Source organism: Sus scrofa, chromosome 9 (genome assembly GCF_000003025.6).
Source record: "Sus scrofa isolate TJ Tabasco breed Duroc chromosome 9, Sscrofa11.1, whole genome shotgun sequence".
In the NCBI taxonomy this organism is placed as follows: domain Eukaryota; kingdom Metazoa; phylum Chordata; class Mammalia; order Artiodactyla; family Suidae; genus Sus; species Sus scrofa.
This window is the reverse complement of record NC_010451.4, coordinates 36,944,184-36,967,751: the sequence shown is the minus strand read 5'-3', so window position 1 is coordinate 36,967,751 and position 23,568 is coordinate 36,944,184. Positions and strand designations below refer to the sequence as shown.

Below are 23,568 nucleotides of genomic sequence, written 5' to 3'. Positions count from 1 at the left end.
GTGGGTTAAGGACCCAACATTTTCTCCATGAGGATAAGGGTTTGATCCCTGGCCTTGCTCAGTGGGTAGAGTATCCAGCATTGCCGCAAGCTGCAGCGTAGCTTGCAGATGGGGCTTGGATCTGGTGTTGCTGTGGCTGTGGTGCAGCTCTGCTTTGACCCCTAGTCTGGGAACTTCCATACACACAGGTGCAACTGTAAAAAGAAAAAAAAAAAAAAAGAAGTTCCCGTTGTGGCGCAGCAGAAACGAATCCGACTGGGAACCATAAGGTTGCAAGTTCAATCCCTGGCCTCGCGAAGTGGGTTAAGGATCTGGCATAGGCCGGCAGCTATAACTCCGATTAGACCCCCAGCATGGGAACCTCCATATGCTGCAGATGTGGCCCTAAAATGACAAAAAGACAAAAAAAAAAGGAGGGGAGGAAGGAAGGAAGGAAGGAAGGAAGGAAGGAAAGAGAAAGAAAGAAAGGAGAGTGAGAGAAAGAAAGGAAAAGAAAGAAATATAGGAGCTTCCATCATGGCGCAGCGGAAACAAATCCAACTAAGAACCATGAGGTTTCGGGTTCGGTTCCTGGCCTCGCTCAGTGGATTAAGGATCAGGCTTTGCTGTGGGCTGTGGTGTAGGTCGCAGACATGGCTTGGATCTGATGTTGCTGTGGCTGTGGTGTAGGCCAGCAGCTGTAGCTCCAATTAGACCCCTAGCCTGGGAACCTCCATGTGCCACAAGTGCAGTCCTAAAAAGCCAAAAGAAAAAAAAAAGAAATATAGAGCTATAGTATTATGCAAGGCCAGAAGTATTGACACGATGTTAGCATGAAACTGGTTATGTTCACCGTGCAGGAGCCCACAGCCCCACCCATAGATATGCCCCTGAGCACACAATTTCCCCTGATCTTCCCTTATTGGTATCAGACCCCTCTGGCTCCAGCTTACTAGGAAAGTATTTGCATTAAATATTATCATGTTTGCAATATATGAAGAGTTTATTCAAATTTTTAAGAAAAACACCAAAATTCAAATTGATAAATAGGCAAAAAGTAGGAATACATCATTCACACTAGAAGATATCCAAACAGTAAACAAAACATATGGGAAAATGTTTACCCTCACAGTAACAAAACAAAAAAGGAAAATCGAAGTAATCTCAAGGTACCATGCTGCACCTTCAAAAATAACAGAAAAGACCGTTGGTGAGGTTTGGAGTGAAATGGAGAGATTCTGCATATTGCTAGTGGTACCGTAAGTTGAATACCATCCTTTTGGTGAACAATATGGAAACACCTATAAAGATATGACTTGCCCTTGACCCAGTCGTCCAGTTCCCGGATGTTTCTCATTAGTTGGAGACTGAGGTGGAGAAGATAACCACACCAACATTATTTAAGTGTTGCCTTTTATGTAATGATAGTAATTATTGTGATAATAATAATAGCTAACATTTATTGGTCCCCTACTGTATACCAGGCACTGTATTAAACATGATATATATATATTTAATTAATCCTCTCGATAACCTCATTAGGTACACACTTTAATTTCCATTTCATAGAGGAGGAAATAACCTTAAAATGTTGATTATTTTGTACAAGCAGCAGAACCAGAATTCAAGTCCAAGATCTATCTCAAAATTATTTTACCCAGCAGCATTGAATAATCCTCATAACCATACCTTGAGATGAGTATTATTACTGGCTTTGTACGGTAGGGAAACCGAAATTTAGCAACGTTAAGGAACGTGCCCAAGATCACACAATTCACAAATGGCAGAGCTAGAGTTTGAGCCCAAATCTATCTGGCTCTAAAACCTGTGTTCTTTCCACTATACCATGTTTTTCCCCGAAGAAACAATTTAGTGGAGGAAAAAAAAGGCATCTACTCTCAGATATTGCTATATTACCTATAATAGCAAAATAGTGGGAAATTTCAAATCTCAGTAAGAGTACAGACATTAGAAAGGACAATAATAAAGATATCATTATGTCCCATCAGTGTGACATTTTAGTTCTATATTCTGACTACCTTGATTGTTTTGAAGACACCTCAAGCTTATCGTGGATGCAACTGTGGAACAATGTTTATGAGGCTCTATTCTGTGAAAAAGCAGAACACAAAATAGTGCCTATGCTATTATTTCAGTTACTTCTGGGCATCTGGGCATGTGTACAACAACTAGAAGAAAATAAGCAAAAATTTATGCTTCTCCTTTCAAAGAATCTCCAGGCCTGCTGCAGCTCCTGGCCCAGGATGAGCATTCAGTAAATGTTTGCTGAGAGACACAGGCATGCCTGGGAGTCTGGGCAGGAGTACCAGGCACACGCCACCTCCTGAGGCTTCAGGAAGACAGATGGGGGATGGGCGGCTGGTGTAGGATTTCATGGCCTAGAGGAGGGGACACAATGGCCACAAGATGCCTGCCTGATAGGCCCCTGGTAAACCCTTGATGAAGGAATCAATGGTCTGCCCTGGCTGGAGTCAGAGGCTTCTGCAGCCTGCAGCTTCTCTCCCCACTTCTCAGACTCAGTTCCACCTTCTTTTCATTCCCCAAACCCTCCACCCAGGCAAACAGGATTTCTCCCTCCTTTGAACCTTGTAATGCACTATAATCTGTGTTTTACATTTATCCTCTTCTGTCTTGTGAGTCTGAGATCTGAACTACAGAAATACTCTGAGAGCCAGTTAAAGAAGTGGAAATTACCACTTCAATTCCAGTCTGTCAGTTCCACTTCTTATTGGATTGTGCAAAGGATTTCTCCTGAAAGTGTTCACTTGGGCCTGACTTTTTCATCCTTCTGCTGTCTGTGGTTCTAGCTGCAGTGAGGAAAAATGGATGAGAGTTTGAATCACAATTGATTGGCAGTGAAAATGTTCCCCATATTTCTCTCGCAACTTGGAGGAAGTATATAGGGGTGTGGGTGTGGGTGTGTGTGTGTACACACAAATACTATAGATAGATAGATAGATAGATAGACAGACAGACAGACAGATAGATAGTATAAAATCTGAAAAGCATCTTACTTTTTACAAGTCTTTGAAAAACACAGCTACCTACCTATCACCCCCACCACCCTATCTCATAAGTATAACTGAAATAGAAAGTACCAAGAGATTAAATCAACTAGTCAGCTCACAGAAGAGATATCAATACATCAAAAATGTTTCCTTTTCCTATTGCAGAAAACTTATAAGGACGTTACAGCACCTGGTGTAATCAAGTTGAAAAATGGCATGTCTAGATTTATATGGTCTTTGCTCTGTGGCAAGATTGCAGCCCAGAAGGATTTTCCAGAACTTACTTGTTTTGATTGATTTACCCTAATGTACCTGAGCTGTGGCTCAGTCCTGAGGGAGTGAGAGTGTGTATGTCAAAGTGGTAAAGTTGTCCGTAGCCAGTGGAAGCTGCAGCATCCTGCAGAGATTCAAAGCCAGATACTCAAGCCTCCTGTCTCTCCTGGGCTTTCTGCCTGCCCTCTCCTCTCCCAGCTGGTGAAATCTGCCTCTGGCTGGGGTAGACTTTCAAGAACATCGGATGCCTATTTACTGGGCATCTCCTATATGCCAGACACTGTGTTGGCCCTGAGGATAGAGCAGAGAAATTCTGACCCACCTGGCTTCAACTGTTGTCAACGAAAATAATCTATGAAAGTTTTTGGTTGGTGGTAAATCCTGTAAGATGAAGAGTTCATATCAATGTAGCTTGTCCCCCCAGAGCCCTGTGTGGCTGGGGAAGGGACCATGAGGACCGCCTGGAGGTCACAGGAGTGCCCTATAGGATGGAATATTCCAATAATATATGAAGGTATGGGATCAACATCATGGATCTTTGAGGTGTCTGTACTTTATGATAACATCCAATTTAGTAAATTCCTTTAAACCGAGGGAAGAGCTTTTTCCAAACGAATTCTCCTTTCTGGTTACTCCTTAGCTTGGTCATGGGCAATATATGTGGAACAGCTATATTATTATATGGCTCCATGCCACAAAGTTGGGGAGAAGTGTTGTCATTAGGTTTTGTGACGTTATAACTTATTTAGCTTTTAAAGTGTTTCATGTTAATTAGTTTTTATCCTACCCTAATCTGATAAAGCAGGTTTTTTTTTTCAAAAGCTAATAACAGCAACAATATAATAATAGCTCGTATTTGTTGAGCACGTTTTCTGTGTTAAAGGCTTCATGTGTATCATCTCCTTTAATTATGTCTCACAACAACCTGATGAATTCAGGGATATTTTTAATCTCCATTCTACAGAGGATGCTTAGAGAGGATAAGTAACATGATTGAGATAATAGTACCAAGAAGCACTGGCTTAGTGAACTCCATCAGTTCCTGATCACTGTGCAGTGCTGCCTCCTACTGTGAAATGCCAGTAGGAGCTGGAAAACCAGCTCTGGAATCTTTTCCCTTTAAAGCTCTTGCTATTCATTAACCATAAAAATAAAGAACATGCAATTCTAGGTAGTCATTTACCCAACTAGAAATGAGGAGTCTTATTTCCAGGAAAAGGATAACCACTAATAGCATTTGCCACATGTAGGAAAAATTACAGGTAACTGTTGTCAATGAAAATAATCAAGAAACAATCTATAATAGGAATAGTAAAGAGTTTTATTTGAGCCAAACTGAGGACTATAATATAGCCCAGAAAACAACCTGTCAGATTAGCCTGAGGAACTGCTCTGGAAAAGCATGGATTTCAGCATAGTTTTGAAATTGTTGAAATTTTTAAAAATGAAAGTATAGTTGATTTACAATGTTGTGTCAATTTCTGCTGTACAGCATAATGACCTAGTCATATATATACGTGTGTGTGTATATATATATATATATTCATATATATATGAATATATATATTCATATATATTCATATATATATATATATTCATATATATTCATATATATTCATATATATTCATATATATTCATATATATATTCATATATATTCATATATATTCATATGTATATTCATATATATTCATATATATATTCATATATATATTCATATATATATTCATATATATTCATATATATTCATATATATTCATATATATATTCATATATATTCATATATATTCATATATATTCATATATATATTCATATATATTCATATATATTCATATATATATATTCATATATATATACACACACACATATTCTTTTTCTCATGCTATCCTTCCTCATGTTCTATCCCAATAGATTGGATAGAGTTCCCTGTGCTGTGCAGTAGGACCTTATTGCTTATGCATTCTAAATGTAATAGTTTACATCTAAGGACCCCAAACTCCCCATCCATCCCACTCCTCCCCCACTCCCCCTTGGCAACCACAAGTCAGATTTCAGCACACTTTTGTATCTTGTCAGAACAAAGAACAATTAATCATATCAGGGATGCTTTCCTTCAAGATTTCAAAAAACAGATCAGGGTGTACACAATGAGTCAGTATGGCTTGGTACCTGGGAAGGGAGTCTTATCATCGAAGGAGGACCAGCATTGGCATCTCAGGAACGGAGGCATTTAATCTTTATTTTTAACATGGACATTCTTTACTTCTGGACAGTGGGCCCTTTTCTTTAATAATTAAACAGAGGTACAATGTATCTTTGATAGGCCACATACAGGCTGTTTTAGTTAGCATAAAATTCAAGTTAACTCATGTATCAGCCAGAATGACTTCCACATACCTCAGAATGTGAAAATTTCTTTTATTACTCTTTAGGTTTTTAAAAAAACATATATGCATTTTGTAAGAATATACTCTATTAAGTTAGTATCTCTTGGATGTTATGTTTAAAGGAACTCTAACCATTTTACTATTATTTTATTCCTTAAAATTATTATGCATTATGATTTAAATAACTGTTTCTTTTAATAATAAAGAAATGCAGAATAACTTTTTTCCTTCATAAATATGACTTTTAAGATTTTTAAAAATTTCTTTATATATATATTTTTTCCTACTGCACAGCATGGTGGCCCAGTTACACATACATGTATACATTCTTTTTTCTCACATTATGTGCTCCATCATAATTGACGAGACAGAGTTCCCAGTGCGACACAGCAGGATCCCATTGCTAATCCATCCCGAAGGCAACATTCTGCATCTATTTACCCCAAGCTCCCATCCCTCCCACTCCCTCCCCTTCCCCCTTGGCAACCACAAGTCTCTTCTCCAAGTCCATGATTTTCCTTTCTGTGGAAAGTTTCCTTTGTGCCATATGTTAGATTCCAGACTTTTAAGATTTTTGTTTTACTATCAATTATTTAGTTTCCCAGTTTAAAAAAGCTCTTTGTTTGAAATTACTCCATATTTTTTAATTCAATTTAATTTTTTTAAGTTTATGGAATAATAGTTGATTTACAATGTTGTGACATATACTTATTTTTGATATGGGGTAAGGGTGTACACTTTAAAATCAATTTTATGGAGGTATACTTTACAGTAAGTTGTACTCATTTTAAGTTTTGACACTAGTTTTGAAAAATGTGTACTCTTAGGTAACTACCAACCACAATTCAGATGTAGAACATTTCTGTCATGCCAGAAAGTTCCCTCCTTTTCCAGTCAACCTCCCACCCTATACCTGATCCCAGGCAACTAGTGATCTGTTTTCTGCTAACTGGAGACTAATTTCTCTTGTTCCTAAATTTCATATAAATGAGATTGCACAGTACGTACTCTTTTGTGTCTGACTTTTGTTCAGCAATTTTAAAATGATTAATCCATGTTGTATATATCAGTAATTCATTCCTTTTTACTGCTGAGTAGTAAATCACAATGTTTTTTTAAATTTTATTGGAGTAGAGTTGATTTACAATGTTGTATTAGTTTCGGGTATACTGCAAAGTGGATCATTTATACATATACATATATTCACTCTTTTTTCCCATATAGGTTATTATAGAACATTGAGTAGACCTCCCTGTGCTATACAGTAGGTCTTAGTTATCTAATTTATATATATAGTAGTATATATGCGTTAATCCCAAAGTTCTAATTTAGCATTCCCCTCAGTGTTTCCCCTTTGGTAACCATACGTTTGATTTCAAAATGTGTGAGTTTTTTCTGTTTTATAAATAAGTTAATTTGTATTGTTTTTATTAGATTCTATGTATAAGTGATCATATGATATTTGTCTTTCTCTGACTTACTTCACTTAGTATGATCATCTCTAGGTCCTTCCATGTTGCTACAAATGGCATTATTTCATTATTTTTCATGGCTGAGTGATGTTCCATTGTCTATATATACCACATCTTCTATATCCATTCCTCTGTCGATGGACATTTAGATTGTTTCCATGTCTTGGCTACTGTAAATAGTGCTGCAGTAAACATTGGTGGTGCACGTAGCTTTCCAAATTATGGTTTTCTCTGGATATATGCCTAGGAGTGGGATTGCCGGGTCATGTAGTAGTTCTATATTTAGTTTTTTAAGGGACCTCCACACTGTTGCGCCAATTTACATTCCCACCAATAAAGTAGGAAGGTTTCCTTTTTTCCACACCCTCTACAGCATTTACTGTTTGTAAACTTTTTGATAATGGCCATTCTGACTGATGTGGGGTGATACTTCATAGTTTTGCTTTACATTTCTCTAATAATTAGGTGATGTTGAGCATCTTTTCACATGTGTTTTGGCCATCTGTCTGACCTCTTTGGAGAAATGTCTATGTAAATCTGCCCATTTTTTGATTGAGTTGCTTGTTTTTTATATATATAAATCTGTGTGAGATGTTTGTATATTTTGGAGATTAATCCCTTGTAGTTTTCAGAGTACAGGTGTTTTGCCTCCTTAGGTTTATTCCTAGGTATTTTATTCTTTTTGATGTGATGATAAGTTTCCTTAATTTCTTTTTCTGATCTTTTGTTGTTAGTATATAGGAATGTAAGATATTTTGGGTATTAATTTGGTATCTTTCAACTTTACCAAATTTATTGGTGAGCTCTAATAGTTTTCTGGTAGCATCTTTAGTGTTTTCTATGTATAGTATCGTGTCATCTGCAGTGATAGTTTTACTTCTTCTTTTCCAATTTGGATCCCTCTTATTTCTTTTTCTTCTCTGATTGTATGGAAAGGACTTCCAAAACTATGTTGAATGAAAGTGGACATCCTTGCCTGAGCAGACATGTTTTTGGCTTTTTACCACTGAAAATGATGTTAGCTGTGGGTTTGTCATATGGCCTTTATTATGTTGAGGTAGTTTCCCTCTATGCTCACTTTCTGGGAAATTTTTATCAAAAATGGATGTTGAATTTTGTCAAAAGCTTTTTCTGCATATATTGAGATGATCACATGGTTTTTATTCTTCAGTTTGGTGATGTGGAATATCACACTGATCTATTTGTGGATATTGAAGAATCCTGGCATCCCTGAGATAGATCCCATTTGATCATGGTATAGGATCCTCTTAATATATTGTTGGATTTGGTTTGCTGATATTTTGTTGGGAATTTTCATGTCTGTATTCATCGGTAATAGTGGCCTGTAATTTTCTTTTTTCGTGGTGTCTTTGTATAGTTTTGGTAGCGGGGTGATGATGGCCTTATAGAATGAGTTTAGTAGTGTGGTTTCCTCTTCAGTTTTTTAGAAATTTCAGTAGAATATGGTAACTCTTCTCTAAATGTTTGGCAGAATTCACCTGTGAAGTCACTTGGTCCTGGACTTTTGCTTTTTGGAAGGTTTTTAATCGTAGTTTCAATTTCAGTACTTGTGATTGATGTATCCATACTTTCTGTTTCTTCCTGGTTAAGTCTTGGAAGGTTGTGCCTTTCTAAGAATTTATCCATTTCTTCTAGGTTGTCCATTTTATTGGCATATTGTTGCTTGTAGTAGTCTCTTGTGATCCTTTGTATTTATGTGGCATCTGTTGTAACTTATCCTTTTTCCTTTCTAATCTTATTGATTTGAGCCCTCTCCCTTTTTTCTTGATGAGTCTGGCTAAAGGTTTATCTCTTTTCAAAGAACCAATTTTTTTATTTCATTGATCTTCTCTATTGTTTTCTTTGTCTCTATTTCATTTATTTCTGCTCTGACCTTATGATTTCTTTCCTCCTACTAAATTTGTGTTTTGTTTGTTCTTTTTTTGGTTGCTTTAGATGTAAGGTTATATTGTTTGAGATTTTTCCTGTTTCCTGAGATAAGATTGTATTGCTATAAACTTCCCTCTTAGAACTGCCTTTGCTGCATCCTTTAAGTTTTGGATCATCATGTTTTCATTGTCCTTTGTCTCCAGGTATTTTTTTTATTTCCTATTTAATTTATTCAGTGATACATTGGTGATTTAGTAGTGTATTGTTTAGCCTCCAGGTGTTTGTGTTTTTTGCTGATTTTTTCCTTGTAGTTGATTTTTAGTCTCATAGTGTTGTGGTCAGAAAAGATGATAGATACAATTTCAGTTTTCTTAAATTTACTGAGACTTGATTTGTGGTCCAAGATGTGATCTATCCTAGAGAAAAATCTAAATGCACTTGAGAAGAATATATATTCTGCAGCTTTTGGATGAAATGTTCTATAAATATCAATTAAGTCTATCTTGTTAAGTGTGTCATTTAAAACCTGCGTTTCCTTATTGATTTTCTGTTTGAATGATCTATCCATTGATATAACTCGGGTGTTAAAACTCCCCACTATAAATCACAATGTTTACCCATTAACCTATTGATGAATATTTGAGTTTTTTGTAATTTCGAACCATTGCAATAAAGCAGTACAAACCTTTAGGACATATATAGTTTAAAAAATATATCTGAATGTTTTTCTGCCATTTTTATAGTATTTTAGACATTTTGTATTGTTAATGTATTCATGGGTAAGTTGGTTTCTGTATATCAATATTAAGTTCCTTGTGGTCCAGGATTATCTTAGAAATGGAGAGGGTCACACACCTAGTAGGTACTTAATTCCTAATTTCGTGAACCTCAGCTTACTTCATGAGGGAGGACAAAGTAAGGGAAGGCTAGATATGGGGAAACCTTGTGAAGGACAAAGAAGGTCTGGTTAAGTTTAGCCAGAAAATATTTTTCTTCCTGTTAGCACACTTAGGTCTTGAAACTGAGAACCAGCTGGCTAACAGCCTTGCTGAAGCAATTCAGGTCTGTTTTTCCACAGCTAGTTATAGCATGGGCTATAATATTTAGAACCATAGGCACACTTCACTCTCCTTCTCAGGAATGTTTTCTTATTGGCATCACCAATGGCCCTAATTAACAGCTATACTCAAAATATCACCTTGGCGTACCATAGGAGCCAGCTTCCTCATCCTCTGTGTGTTAGACTTTCTAATTTTGAAAGAGGAAATTAGGGGCTCTGGTGACCACCAAACACCCCACTTCCCAAAGAAAGGTTGCGGTGTTTTACATTTATCAAATTTTCCTTGATTTCAACTTTAAAATAATGAATTTAATGGCCATTGAAGGGAGGGGGTTCATGGGGTGGGGAGAGGGTAACCTGGCAATCACTGCTCTGTTCTCAGATCTGTTAAAAACATCTGTTCTGCAGGTGTCAGGAAGGGCCCCGCTCCCTCAGAAGGCATTTGAGAAGAATCTGTTCCAGCCCCTCCTAATTCCTAGGCTGGTGGCAGTGTGACTTTAATCTTTACGTGGCATTCTCCCTGTGTGTGTGTCTGCCTCTGGTGTCCAAATTTTGCCCTTTTATAAGGACATCAATCATACTGAATAGGAGTCCACCCTAATGACCTTATTAAAGACCCTATCTCAGAATAAGGTCATATTTTCAGGGACTGCGAGTTAGGACTCCAACATATCTTTTTTTGAAGACCCAATTCAATACATAACAGTAAGGCTTGTTCAATATTTTAAAATAAATTACTTTAAACCACTATATCAACAGTCTAAAGGACACATGACCATATCAATTGATGCAGAAAAAAACCATTCTAAAAACTCTTGGCAAAGAAGAAATGGAACCTGATAAAAGGCATCTACAAAAAACTTATAGCTAACATCATACCTAAGGGCAAAAGATTGCTTTCTGCCTAAGACAGAGAACAAGACAAGGATGTACAACCAATCTTATCAATCCTATTCAACATCATACTTGAGGTCATAACAAATATTAGGCAAGGCAACAAAGTAAAAAGTATATGTATCGGAAAGGAAGAAATAAAATTGTCCCTGTTTGCATATGACATGATTGTCTACCAAAACACTGCCCCAAAATCCTATAACTAATAAGTGAATTTGGCAAGGTAGTAGGATGCAAGATTAATACACAAAAATCTATTGTGTTTCCATATACAAGCAACAAACAATTAGAAATTTAATTTTAAAAAATTTTATAGAAAAGGAAAGAAACTGAAGAGACAAAACAATCTTGAAAAAAAAAAAAAGAAAATTGGAAGAATCACACTACTTGATTTTAAGACTTCCTATAAAGTCACAGTAATCAAGCTAGCATAGCATTTGTGAAGGAAAAGACATATAGACTGATGGAACAGAATAGAGTCCAAAAATATACCCCCAGTTTTTTGTTTGTTTGTTTTACAAAAGTACAGAAGTGATTCAATGAAGGGTAGTCTTTTCAACAAGTGGTATTGGGATATTTGGACAAAGGCTAGAAACATCTTTATCACCCCAAAATTAAAGTGATGAAATAGTTTCTCTTCATTCCTGCCTCCCCTCAGTTACTGACAACCACCAGTCGGCTTTCTGTCTGTATGGATCTACCTATTCTGGATATTTCATGTAAGTTGAACCATGCAATATGAAACCCTTTGTGTCTGTTTTACAAAGCATGTTTTTGAGGTTTATATAGCATGAGGCATGTATCTATACTTGCTTTTTTTTTTTATGACTGGATGGTATTGCATTGTATGTATATACCACAATTTGTTTATTCATTCCTCTATTGATAAACATTTGGATTTTTCCCACCTTTTGGCTATTGTGAAAATTTTGCCTATGAAAATTTATCTACAAGAATTTTCAGTACCTGTTCTCAGTTCTTTGGGGTACATACCCAGAAGTGAAAGCACTATGACATTTGGTAATTCTGTGTTTAGCTTTTTAGGAACCGTCCAACTGTTTTCACTCACATTCACTTTCATGTAGTTGTGATTGTACTGTATATGTTTTTGTTTGTGTAATATATGACATAAAAATAACCCCCTCAAATTAAAGACTCTTAGTCGACATTATTTTTTGTGGCTGCAAACTCTTCTACTGGTATATATTTTATAATTTAACTAATCATTCCAATATTTTAGGCACTTTGATTTTCTCTTATTCCTTTGTTTCTTACTGTTCTTGTTAATGAGTCCTAGCTCACACTGCTTGCTGCACTAATATGCCAGTGAATCAAGAGATAAGTTGGGGCAAGGAATAGCAAGTTTATTTTGCACCAACAAACTATGCTGCACTTTATCTGGAAAGCCAACAGACCATGGTGCAACAGACCATAGTGTCCCAAGGAACCATCTTACCTGAGTTAGAATTCAGATTTCTTTTATACCAAAAAGGGAAAGGACTGTGGCTGGTTGTTGTCAACTTTTGGTACCAGAGTTCTTTGTACTTGCAGTGGTCCATGTAGGTGTGGCCACAATGTTCCTTTAAACCCCTAACAAGACAAATGTTATTCTTTGCTATGCAACTTTTTATCTCTATATTAATGGAAAAGTGTTATACCTTTAAAAGATCAGAGCCTTGAATATGGGCTCTTCTGTATACTTCAGGCTACAGGCAACATTCTTTTCCCAAAGGTGCAGAGCCAGCATGACTAAGCAGCAACAGAGCACAAAGGCTAGAGCTAAAGGAATTGATTCAATATGAAGTCAGGTTTGTTCTTCTCTGTTACACTACATTAAATAACACAGTGACAAACTTTTGTGCTTACATCCTTAATTCAATTTAAAGTGTCTCCTTAAGGTAAATTCCATGATGTAGAATCATTAGTTTATAATGTAAACATTTTCTAAATTCTTGTTACATGTTACCAAATCGCTTCCCAAAAATGTTCTACCAAACTGTAGCTTGACTGGCAATGGAAAGCCACCATTTTACCATACTCTACTTTTTTAATCTTTGCTGATTTTGTAGGCAAAAAATTCTTTTTTTTTTTTTTTAATCTTTTGTCTTTTGTCGTTGTTGTTGTTGTTGTTGTTGTTGTTGCTGCTATTTCTTGGGCCGCTCCCGCGGCATATGGAGGTTCCCAGGCTAGGGGTCTAATCGGAGCTGTAGCCACCGGCCTACGCCAGAGCCACAGCAACGCAGGATCCGAGCCGTGTCTGCAACCTACACCACAGCTCACGGCAACGCCAGATCCTTAACCCACTGAGCAAGGCCAGGGATCGAACCCGCAACCTCATGGTTCCTAGTCGGATTCGTTAACCACTGCGCCACGACGGGAACTCCGGCAAAAAATTCTTATACTAGATTTAATTTCTGACACTGTGGTTATAATGAATTTGAACTGTTTTCCATAAGTTTACTATTCATTTACCTTTATGAATCCATTTATATCTTTGCCCATTTGTATTTTAGAATTTATATTCAGAATGTTTCTTGTCACAAATATCGGATCAAATCGTGGCTTTAATGAATTAGGGGTGAATTTTTCTGACATAACAAGACATCTGAACATAGGCAACTACTAGCTGCTTTAGTGGTTTAGGATGTCAGGATGGTGTCTTTGCGATGAAAGATGTCTGCAGCTGCTCTGCATATCACATCCCTGTTCTAGGCAGGATGAGAGGGGACAGGGTGGAGCCAACTGCATCTGTCCTTTTTACCATGAAAGTAAAAGCTTTTCCAAATGCTCTCCCAGCAGGTTTCTCCTTTCCAGAGAACCAGAACCAGGTTAAGGCCACCCTTTGTTATAAGGGAAGTGAGAAATCAAGTAGGACTCAAATGTTAGGCTTAAATCATTCAGGATCCATCCTCTGGGACTGCACACTTTGCTGCCCACAACAAAGCCAAAAAGGAAGGGAACTAGGAGGAATAGATTCTAGACGGCAAGCAACTTTAGCTGACACAGACTTTCAGTGTGGTTTTTTTTTTTTTTCTTTCTGCTTTATGTTTCTCTATACGTTAAGGAAATTGACTTTTGTCCTATTTATTATATTTCCCAGTTTTCAGTTTGCATTTAACTTCTGTTTATCTGAGAATAGGGTTATAGGTTATTTTTTCTTTCCTTTCCTTTTTTTTTTTTTTCTTGTTGTTGGCAATGCCAGATCCTTAACCCACTGTGCAAAAAAAGGGAACTTACCATTTTTATATAATAAAATGTGCAAAGTTTAAAAATCCTTTGTTTTTTAAAGATTACAAAGATTTCCATTTAGAAATTATGTTGACATGTACCTCTAGATTTAAAGCCTTTTTAAAATTTTAGCTTTTTAATTTATGTGATATATCTTTTACCTATAAGGTAGGATAATTATATAAATTGATTTTCCCCCCAAATAGCTAGCAAACTGTTCTCATACCACTTATTTCCATCTGCTTCTAGAGGCCATGATTATTTCTTTTAGAGGAAGGACAATGAAACAACTGAACAGTGTCAGCATCAACAAAGAGTTAATGGGGCAAATGCTACAGTAGCAGCCTTCATGAAACATAAGAAAGATTGCAGGGAAAAGGCTTGTGTCCAGAGAAGTGTGATTGTTTGATATGTGTATATTGGTGTGCATAGTTAATGGACTACGTTTCAGTTTCCTCTTCCCATTTTCTATGCCAGGGAGCAAACCCAATTAAGGGTAGACCATTCATCTTGAGATCTCCATCAAGTGACCTGGTTGTCATTTACATCTGGTTCTTTTCCTAGTCAAACTAATACCTGCTAGGGTGGTATAAGTCTTTAACTTATAACAAAATCAATTTGCTTAAAAATTACTTAATCATGGGCATTCCTGTCGTGGCGCAGCAGTAACAAATCCGACCAGGAACCATGAGGTTATGGGTTCGATCCCTGGCCTTGCTCAGTGGATTAAGGATCTGGCGTTGCTGTGAGCTGTGGTGTAGGTTGCAGACGCGGGCTTGGATCCCATGTTGCTGTGGCTCTGGCATAGGCCAGCGGCTACAGCTCCGATTCGACCCCTAGCCTGGGAACCTCCATATGCCGCAGGTGCAGCCCTAGAAAAGACAAAAAAAAAAAAAGAAAAAAAATTAATCGCTAGGATAACTAACAGGATTACTAGACAAACAAGCAAACAAATTTAAAAGCACACATGTTGTGAATTTAATGTTTACCGATCATGGGGAAACAGGTAAGACTCTTTGGGAGATCATAGCTTATCACTCAGGGTTACACTAGGAAAACAGAAACTACTGGATATTTAAAAACAGAGTGTAATGCAGTGAATTGATTACGTAGTGATAAAAAGAGGGAAAAAACCAATCAGAGGACAGTGAGCCAAACCAGGGATTGGCAGCTGCAGGAAGCATGGAGGCAGTTGTGTGCTGGTAACTGGCTCTCCTGGAGAAAAAGCCTTGATCTGTATAGCATTGGCCAATTTTAAGCTAGCGACAGTTTAACCAGCAGCTTGCAAAATTCCTGAAAATTTAGTCTGCTTTGTAAACCAGTACAAGCTAGCTCTAGCACACCACTGGTTAGAGAGAAAAATGGAGCAGGGAGTGTTAGACAACCCCCCCCCACCGCCCCCGCCCCAGGCTAGGCTCCCCCAGGAGAAACTGGGGCCGTGGAAGGCTGGTCTGGGAATTTGGAGACGTCGGAGCAACAGTCACTGCCAGAAGTTCTATATGAGGCAGAGAGAGGAAGAGAAATACTCTGATTTTTCTCTTCTCACCTTCCAGTCTCCTGCCAGGGCCTGGCTGAAGCCAGCTGGAAGCAGCTAACTAGAATGCAGCTTACAGGGACTGTCTCCCAGCAGCACAGAGCAGAGCAGGGAAAGCACAGTTTCTTCTCATCTGCTTTTCCCTTCTGTCCGTGTTGTCCTCTTCAGTCATCCTTTAGTTTCTGCTTTTTCTCACTGCCCAGCCTTAAATTGCCAAGGCTTTGCTTCTCTGCCAGAAGATTCTCCTGAGATTTCTTTCCAGTATCCTGTGCGTATAGTTCATGCCCACTCTGCTCTTTGATAGTTTCTTTCTCTCTCTCTCTCTTTTTTTCTTCTTTTTTTTTTTTTTTTTTTTTTTTGCCGCACCCATGGCACATGAAAGTTTCCAGGCTAAGGGTCAAATCGGAGCTGTAGCTATCGGCCTACACCACAGCCACAGCAACACCAGATCCGAGCCATGTCTGCAACCCACACCACAGCTCATGGCAATTTCAGATCGTTAACCCATTGAGGAAGGCCAGGGATTGAACCCTCATGCTCATGGATACTAGTCGAGTTCATTACCGCTGAACCACAATGGGTACTCCTACAGTTTCTGTCTCTTCTTCATTTTGGGGGAGTTGCCCTATTCTGCTCTTGCTTCTCTGGGCTGCTGCTTCCCCCAACTTTCTGGATATTCTTCCTATGCCACGGTCAGTCTCCATTGTGCACGGGGCAGTCGGGTTCTCTGGGTGGAGAGGAAGAGTTTTACTTGGGGCATCTTACTTATATGATGAGGGCTTGGCAGAAAGTTTCTCTGTGCACGGAATGTGGAATTTGAAGGACTTGGGGAACCAAGACAACTCTAGCCTAGCCAGCCTGTGAATGGGCTGCCCTAGGATCAGACATCCAATCTGTAGCCCCTGCTGGGGAAAATCTTGGTAGACTTTCTGAGCAAGGATCATAGACCATCCAGTTCAGCTCAAAATGATATAATGTCAGCTTGGCAGGCACTAAAATTCACCTGTTACATTTGTTTTCTCTGTACTCATGCTGCTGCTTCCCTCCATACTCCTACCCATGCACTAAGATCCATTTGATGTGTCTGCCTGGCTTCTGTGATGACAAGTCTTGGACTGAAGGCTCTACCAAGACAGAGTCTCAACCCTGGTTGAAGTGACGACCACGTGGGGACTCTCTAAACTCCTGATGCCATGCTCCACCCTGACATTCCAGATGAATTGGCCTGTAATCAGGCTGGGCATGTGGGGTTTTTTTTAAGTCCCCAGATGACTCTACTATACAGTAAGGGATCCCATCCTGCCTACCCGGACATGTGTGACTTTACATGTCACATCTTTCCTGAACACCACTCCTTTACCTGAGCTGAGGGACTGTTGATTCCTCAGGAAACGCTGCCTTTTGGGAAGGGAAAGCCTGGTGTCCTAGTAAAGGACCGTCGAGTTTGGGGGCAGGTGTTAGGGTTAGGGTTGCCTGACCCAAGTGGAAAAAGCCTTGTTTCTAGTACTTTCTCACTTGGAAATTGCTTGGCAGGGTCAAAAGGACCTTCTGCCCCTGAGGCTGTTTAGTCAGACAACTGGAAGAATTGCTTTTCACTTTTTGTTGTTTTTGTTTTCTTTTACTGCCCACTAAATGTGGTTACACATAAACACAAATGCTGTAACATCCAGGAGCTGATTAGATCCTGGCTGTGAACTCGCTTCCTTGAACGGAATCCTGGTCATAGTTCTTCACGTTGGCTGTGGAGTGGTTCTGTTCAGTGTGAGAAGATAGGACGTGGCTAAAGAAAGGCAACACTGGAGCCCAGAGCATTTCTGAAGCAGTAAAGCAGTCTGGTTTCACCACAAACTGGTCAAAAGATAGAGGAAGGAGTTAGATCTCTCTCTTTGCTGATTCTGTGATTATTCAAGGATATGCGACTGGTGACTTTTTAAATGTATGCAGTACTTAAAACTTATCATTTTCACTGGATCCTCTCAAATGTCCTTTAAAGTAGAAAAAGCAGATATTACTATCCTTATTTTTCTCTTTTCTCAGAATGCCTCAAGGTCATAGTAATGCCCAGGGCTCTGTGAGACTAGACATAGGACTCTGTTCCCTGTGGCACTTGGACAGTATGTCCTGTGGCTCCACAGGTGAACTGATCCAGATGCAGGGTGGTGCAGACATGCGAATCCGAAAGGAAGTGAATGCCTTAGCTTTAAGGGAGTGCAATAGCAGTTAAGAGAACATGTGACTGGTGGTCAGTCTATACGCTATGATGGGGGGGGGCACTTGAGACCCCTGTGATCTCCATCAGCCCCATCCCTACAGCCACACCAGGTAAACTCACAGTCTGGGTGAGACCTGAGTGCTGTGAATTTGACACAGCTGCACAACAAGATTCCCTTTTTCTGCCACCGACCACTTGCTGCTCTGCAGCCCCTCCGTGAGCCTCCCAGAGATGCTGGTATGACACAGGCAGGAGTGACTGTGGGGCCAAGGAGTGCTGCAGATAGAATCCTCAAAGGCTCCTGGAGGACCTGACAAAAATCCTGGTACAGCTAGCATTTTGATTAAATTATGTCAAAGCCCAGGTGTCAACACAGGTTTTTTTCATTTTTAAGCTTTTAAACTGCAAGACTATTTACAGCCAATTTTTAAAATTCTGTCACCCATTTTATGTGTGACAGATGCCATAAGGTAGAAATGCATGACTTCTGGATCACGCATACTTGCGGTCAGGTCTGAGTTGCTGAATCACTGCATTTGCACTTAAGCCTACACGTTGCAGCCCCCTTCAGAGTCACTGAAAGCCCAATGAGAACTCCAAATCCTGACCGTTGTCCCATAAGTGGTTGGTGATGAGTCATTCACTTCTCAGAGTAGAAACAGCACTGGGCCTCAGCTGGGGACAGCTGACAATGGCCTTCCCTGTGGGGGAGTGTGTCTCGGAGGGTCTGGCTACCCCACCCGTGGTGTCTTTTCTTCCTCAAGGACATCAGTGTTGTCCCTATTCTCAGCAGCCCCCACCCCATACCCGCCCCAAACACTCTTAGTTGTAGGTTGGGCTATGGCACTGGCTCCACCAAAGACAACAGGAAAGGCCAATAAATTAAGTCATGTCTGTCCACAGCTGTTTCATTGCTCCGCCACTGCCATCTAGGCAAAAGTCTTTAAAGGTTTATGACTAACAGATTCCCTCCAGCGGAGCCATCTCCACCTTCAAAGCCACATGAACCCCACCCTTACTGGCTCTCCCTCTGTACACCCAGTTCCACAGAGCTCTGGCTCCAGCTTCTTCTCCAGCTTTTATCACTCCCCCCGACTTGTAATATCTTGTTCTGGGCCTCCCAGATCCTTAAGGAGAGTTCAAGGGGAACAAAGTGATACAGAAATGTAAATTTTTATTACAAATAATTTTCACATGTCTGAAAGCCAACTAACAGTGTTGTAAATGACACAATTTCCAAACAGTGCTGCAGAACAGCAGTTATAGTTTTATCATCAAAATTATGGGAGTTCCCGTCGTGGCGCAGTGGTTAACGAATCCGACTAGGAACCATGAGGTTGCGGGTTCGGTCCCTGCCCTTGCTCAGTGGGTTAACGATCCGGCGTTGCCGTGAGCTGTGGTGTAGGTTGCAGACGCGGCTCGGATCCCGCGTTGCTGTGGCTCTGGCGTAGGCTGGTGGCTACGGCTCCGGTTCGACCCCTAGCCTGGGAACCTCCATATGCCGCAGGGGCGGCCCAAGAAATAGCAAAAAAAAATTATGGAAATGCTTTTCTTTTCTTTTCTTTTTTTTTTTGTCTTTTTTTTTTTTTTGTCTTTTTTCTATTTCTTGGGCCGCTCCCGTGGCATATGGAGGTTCCCAGGCTAGGGGTCGAACCGGAGCCGTAGCCACCAGCCTACGCCAGAGCCACAGCAACGCGGGATCCGAGCCGCTTCTGCAACCTACACCACAGCTCACGGCAACGCCGGATCGTTAACCCACTGAGCAAGGGCAGGGACCGAACCCGCAACTTCATGGTTCCTAGTCGGATTCGTTAACCACTGCGCCACGACGGGAACTCCAGAAATGCTTTTCTTAGCTCATCTGAGCTTCATCTCTGAGGTGCTGCGGCACTCAGAGGTGGCGGGTCCTTCAGATGGACGATTCTACACCTCCAAGGGCTGGGATCTCTTGGGGAGGTGAGCCAGGTCCCGCTACTCTTGTGGCATGGATCTGCCTTCCTTCCTATAAGTAGGTCCTCATCAGGATTTTTTATTGTCGGTCAGTCGACCGTCAAAATTAAGGGTTGGGGGTGGCAATTCAGTTTCACCTCTTTCTCTTGGGCCTGCCAGGTATGACAAGCTCCTCCATCTGCAGCATTAAGGCAACCGTCTGGGACCTGTCACTGCCTCAGGACCCTCCCCACGGTGCCTCACAGTATCTGGGGTCAGAGGTCACTACCTCTGCATTCCTCTCAAGAGTGAAAGCCTGGTAGGATTTTTCCCGGTGTGCTGACTAAACAACATTCTCTTAAGTACCAAGCATTTATTTATTTCACAGGTATACGTGAGACCCTACCATGAATCAGAGATACCAAAATGCTCTCCATGACCTCTCAGTGTAATGAAAGGGATGGAACTGAAAACAGTATGTTCACTGTAATGGGGCAGATGATAAGGTTGTTGGTTGGGCACAGGGACACAGAGATCATATACCCTGTGTGGTCTCAGGGTAGTTTTGCTGGAGGACATGATGCCTGAACTGAGTTTTTGTTGTTGTTGTTGTTGTTGTTTTGTTTTCTTTTTTATGGCCACATCTGCAGCGTATGGAAGTTCCCAGGCTATGGGTCTAATCGGAGCTGCAGCTGAGGCCTATGCCACAGCCACAGTAATGCCAGATCTGAGTCACATCTACAACATATACTGCAGCTTGTGGCAATGCCGGATCCTTAACCCACTGAGCAAGGCCAGGGATCGAACCCGTATCCTCGTGGAGACGTCTCATCCTTAACCTGCTGAACCACAAGAGGAACTCCCCAACTGAGTCTGGAAGGAGGTGTGTGGTGAATAAAGGCCTTGCAATGGAATGAACAGCATTAAGGCTCAAAGGTGTGAAAGACTCTGGTGGGGGCACAGCACCATCAGTGGTGGCTGTCCCTGGGATGCAAAGTCACGTGTGCTTCCTGGGTGGATGGCTCTGGGTGGAGGGCGAAGCCCAGAAGAGAACACAGATAAGTTTAAGGGCCTTGACTAGAATTGAAAAGAAGGGCAAAGATTCAAGAAATATTTGTAGAGTTAAACTAGCAGGACTTGGTAGCTGATTGGCTGGAGGAGGAGGAAGAAGTGTTCTTATGAACTCAGGTTTCTTGCTTTGATGAGGTTTTGGCATCTGACCTGCTGTTTACACTGAAACTGGTAGGTTCAAGTGGACTCTACACCGTGAGTCCCGAGTGAGGTAATATATCTGAATATCAAAGGGCATTCATTCCTCTGTCAACTTTTAAACATTTAAAGATATACACTATCTCTTGATAAATGTTATCTCTTGTAATTCAGTTCGTTTTAGGCCTGTAACCAGGATTGGGGTTGAAGGGAGGAATAGGCAGATTTCAAAGCAGAATTTCGGCAAGGGAGACTGAAACTCGTTCCCAGCTCCAGCTGGCCTGGTGGAGGACTTGTGGGGAGAAGCCGAGGGCAGCACCTGACAGGAGAGAAGTGGACCGATTGGCCACAGGAGGCGTCCCGCGGGCAAGCTGGGGTGAACAGCCTGCCGAGCAGCAGGTGCCCAGCCAGCCAGAGGGAACTGCAGGGACTTTCATTTCCTCCCTTTCAGCTTTGGACTTTTGTCAGGAGCTATATCTCACTCCTATTCTAAGCAAAAATAATTAAGACCAACTGATCATTAAAACACCCTTTCTCCACTTAAAAAAAAAAAAAAAGCGAGAAACTTCATTTCAAGGGACTGTTCCCTCCGTGAAGTGGCGGCAAGCTGTGCTTCAGCAGCACCCTTCTCCTCGGATCAGGCTCTGCAGACCTGTATTCCACCTTCAGCAAGTAGGGCACCCCTCTGCTTGTGCGACTGCCCCACCGGCCTAGGGCATTGGGAATCTTGTTCAGAAGACAGAGGCAAAGCCATATTCAGCCTTGTGGAATTACTAGCACCCAGCAGGTAAGATGCTCTGCACCATTCGGCCCTGCTATTTCCGAATTTGCTTAAACATGTTGAACGCACACCTCTAGGTTCAAAGGAGCAGGGCTGAGAATAGTAACTTCAGTAGGAGAAATAAAAAGGAAAAAGATACCCCTTTCCAGGTGTATCATGATGGGGGTTTACATAGATAAATCACAACATGTTTGAAAATCAACATTAGTGATATTTTCATGTTTATTAAAATAAAAGATCATAAATATTTTGAGAACTTAGTATTTGTTGGGCTACGTAAACTGCTATGGTACATGCAAAGTATAGAAGCCAAGACATTTATAATCTACGTGGGTGGACAAGTCATGAGCATTTAGATAATATTATAAGGTTACACTAAGTACCTAATGAGTGGTACAGATGGTAGGATTTTGGAATGAGAGAAAGACAGATGGGAGCTGAAATTCTTAGGCAAGCCTTCATAGGAAAGCTGGCCTTGAAGGGTGGCTGGATGTGGCTAAGTGTAAAGTGGATGTGGGGAGAATGACTTCCAGTTGTGACTTGTTAACACTTCTATTAAATCAAGTCTACATAACACACTTATTGAACTTTCATCACTAGTTGGAATATGTAAATCTTCAATTCAGGAAGGCAATCCTAAGAACTAAAGTCCTGAAGAAAAAGGCTAGTGTTTATTTCTTGTGGGAAACTACAGGCCTCCTAGAGCATTCTGTCAACTGAATTCCTTCTCTCCTCCTCCTCAGGCATCTGTTCATCTTCAGTATCTTCTGCTAAATGTTCACTCATTTTTAGCGATCTTGCACATAGAGAGTGAAATTTAGGCTAACTGTTTATATTTGGGTTTTTTTCCCCTTGTAAATGATAAATAGCAGAGCAGCACACAATCATTTCTGATAAAAATAGAAATTAACTCTGTATTATGAGTTACTTGGCACCTTTGTTCATACCTCAGGCTTTCAGTTGAATCTGCTGAATCAGGGAACAGTCACCAGCTATGTGAGTGACAGGCAGGAGGCCACAAAAAGTGATCTTTAGCTTCCTCTCCAAGACTTTTTCTGTACATGAGAACATAGGACCCTCCCAAAGTCTTAATGTGATCTTAGTATTGAAACTTCTGTGAATATTTTCCAAAGAATTAAGAGAATTTCAGAGTTTCTGGGATTCTTATTTATAACCCAATGTCCATGAAATTAAATTATTAATATTGAAATTAATATTGACCTCCATGAATAAATTTGGACAGTTTCTCTTGATGTAAGGCCAACAAATATAAACTGCCTATGACTACATAAAATAAAGCAAAACAAAACCAAGTTCTTTTTTTTTTTTTTTGTCTTTTGTCCTTTTGAGGGCCACGCCCACGGCATATGGAGGTTCCCAGGCTAGGGGTCTAATGGGAGCTGTAGCCACCAGCCTACGCCAGAGCCACAGCAACTCGGGATCCGAGCCACGTCTGCGACCTACACCACAGCTCGTGGCAACGCTGGATCCTTAACCCACTGAGCGAGGTCAGGGATCGAACCTGCAACCTCATGGTTCCTAGTCGGGTTCATTTCCTCTGCGCCACGACGGGAATTCTCAAAACCAAGTTCTTCACCCTCCCACTTCATTTCCTTTGCTTAGATTATTCTCTGCCAATAGTGACCTGCACCCATCCCCTGCCACACACTCTGTACACCATACACCCTGTA

General features: G+C 40.4%; 1 protein-coding gene across 5 annotated transcripts in view; it reads left to right on the top strand.

Moving 5' to 3' along the window:
• The window catches only part of LOC100512977 (KDEL motif-containing protein 2), a 114,849-nt gene that overhangs the window by 3,189 nt on the left and 88,092 nt on the right, over positions 1-23,568 (top strand). For 2 of the 5 annotated variants that reach the window (XM_021062744.1, XM_021062747.1), the window contains exon 1: positions 20,673-21,883. The exons of the other annotated variants lie outside the window; for them this stretch is intronic. The gene's annotated coding sequence lies outside the window, so the exon portion shown is untranslated. Of the gene's footprint in view, positions 1-20,672; positions 21,884-23,568 lie in introns of those variants that run through there. 5 annotated transcript variants of the gene reach the window in all.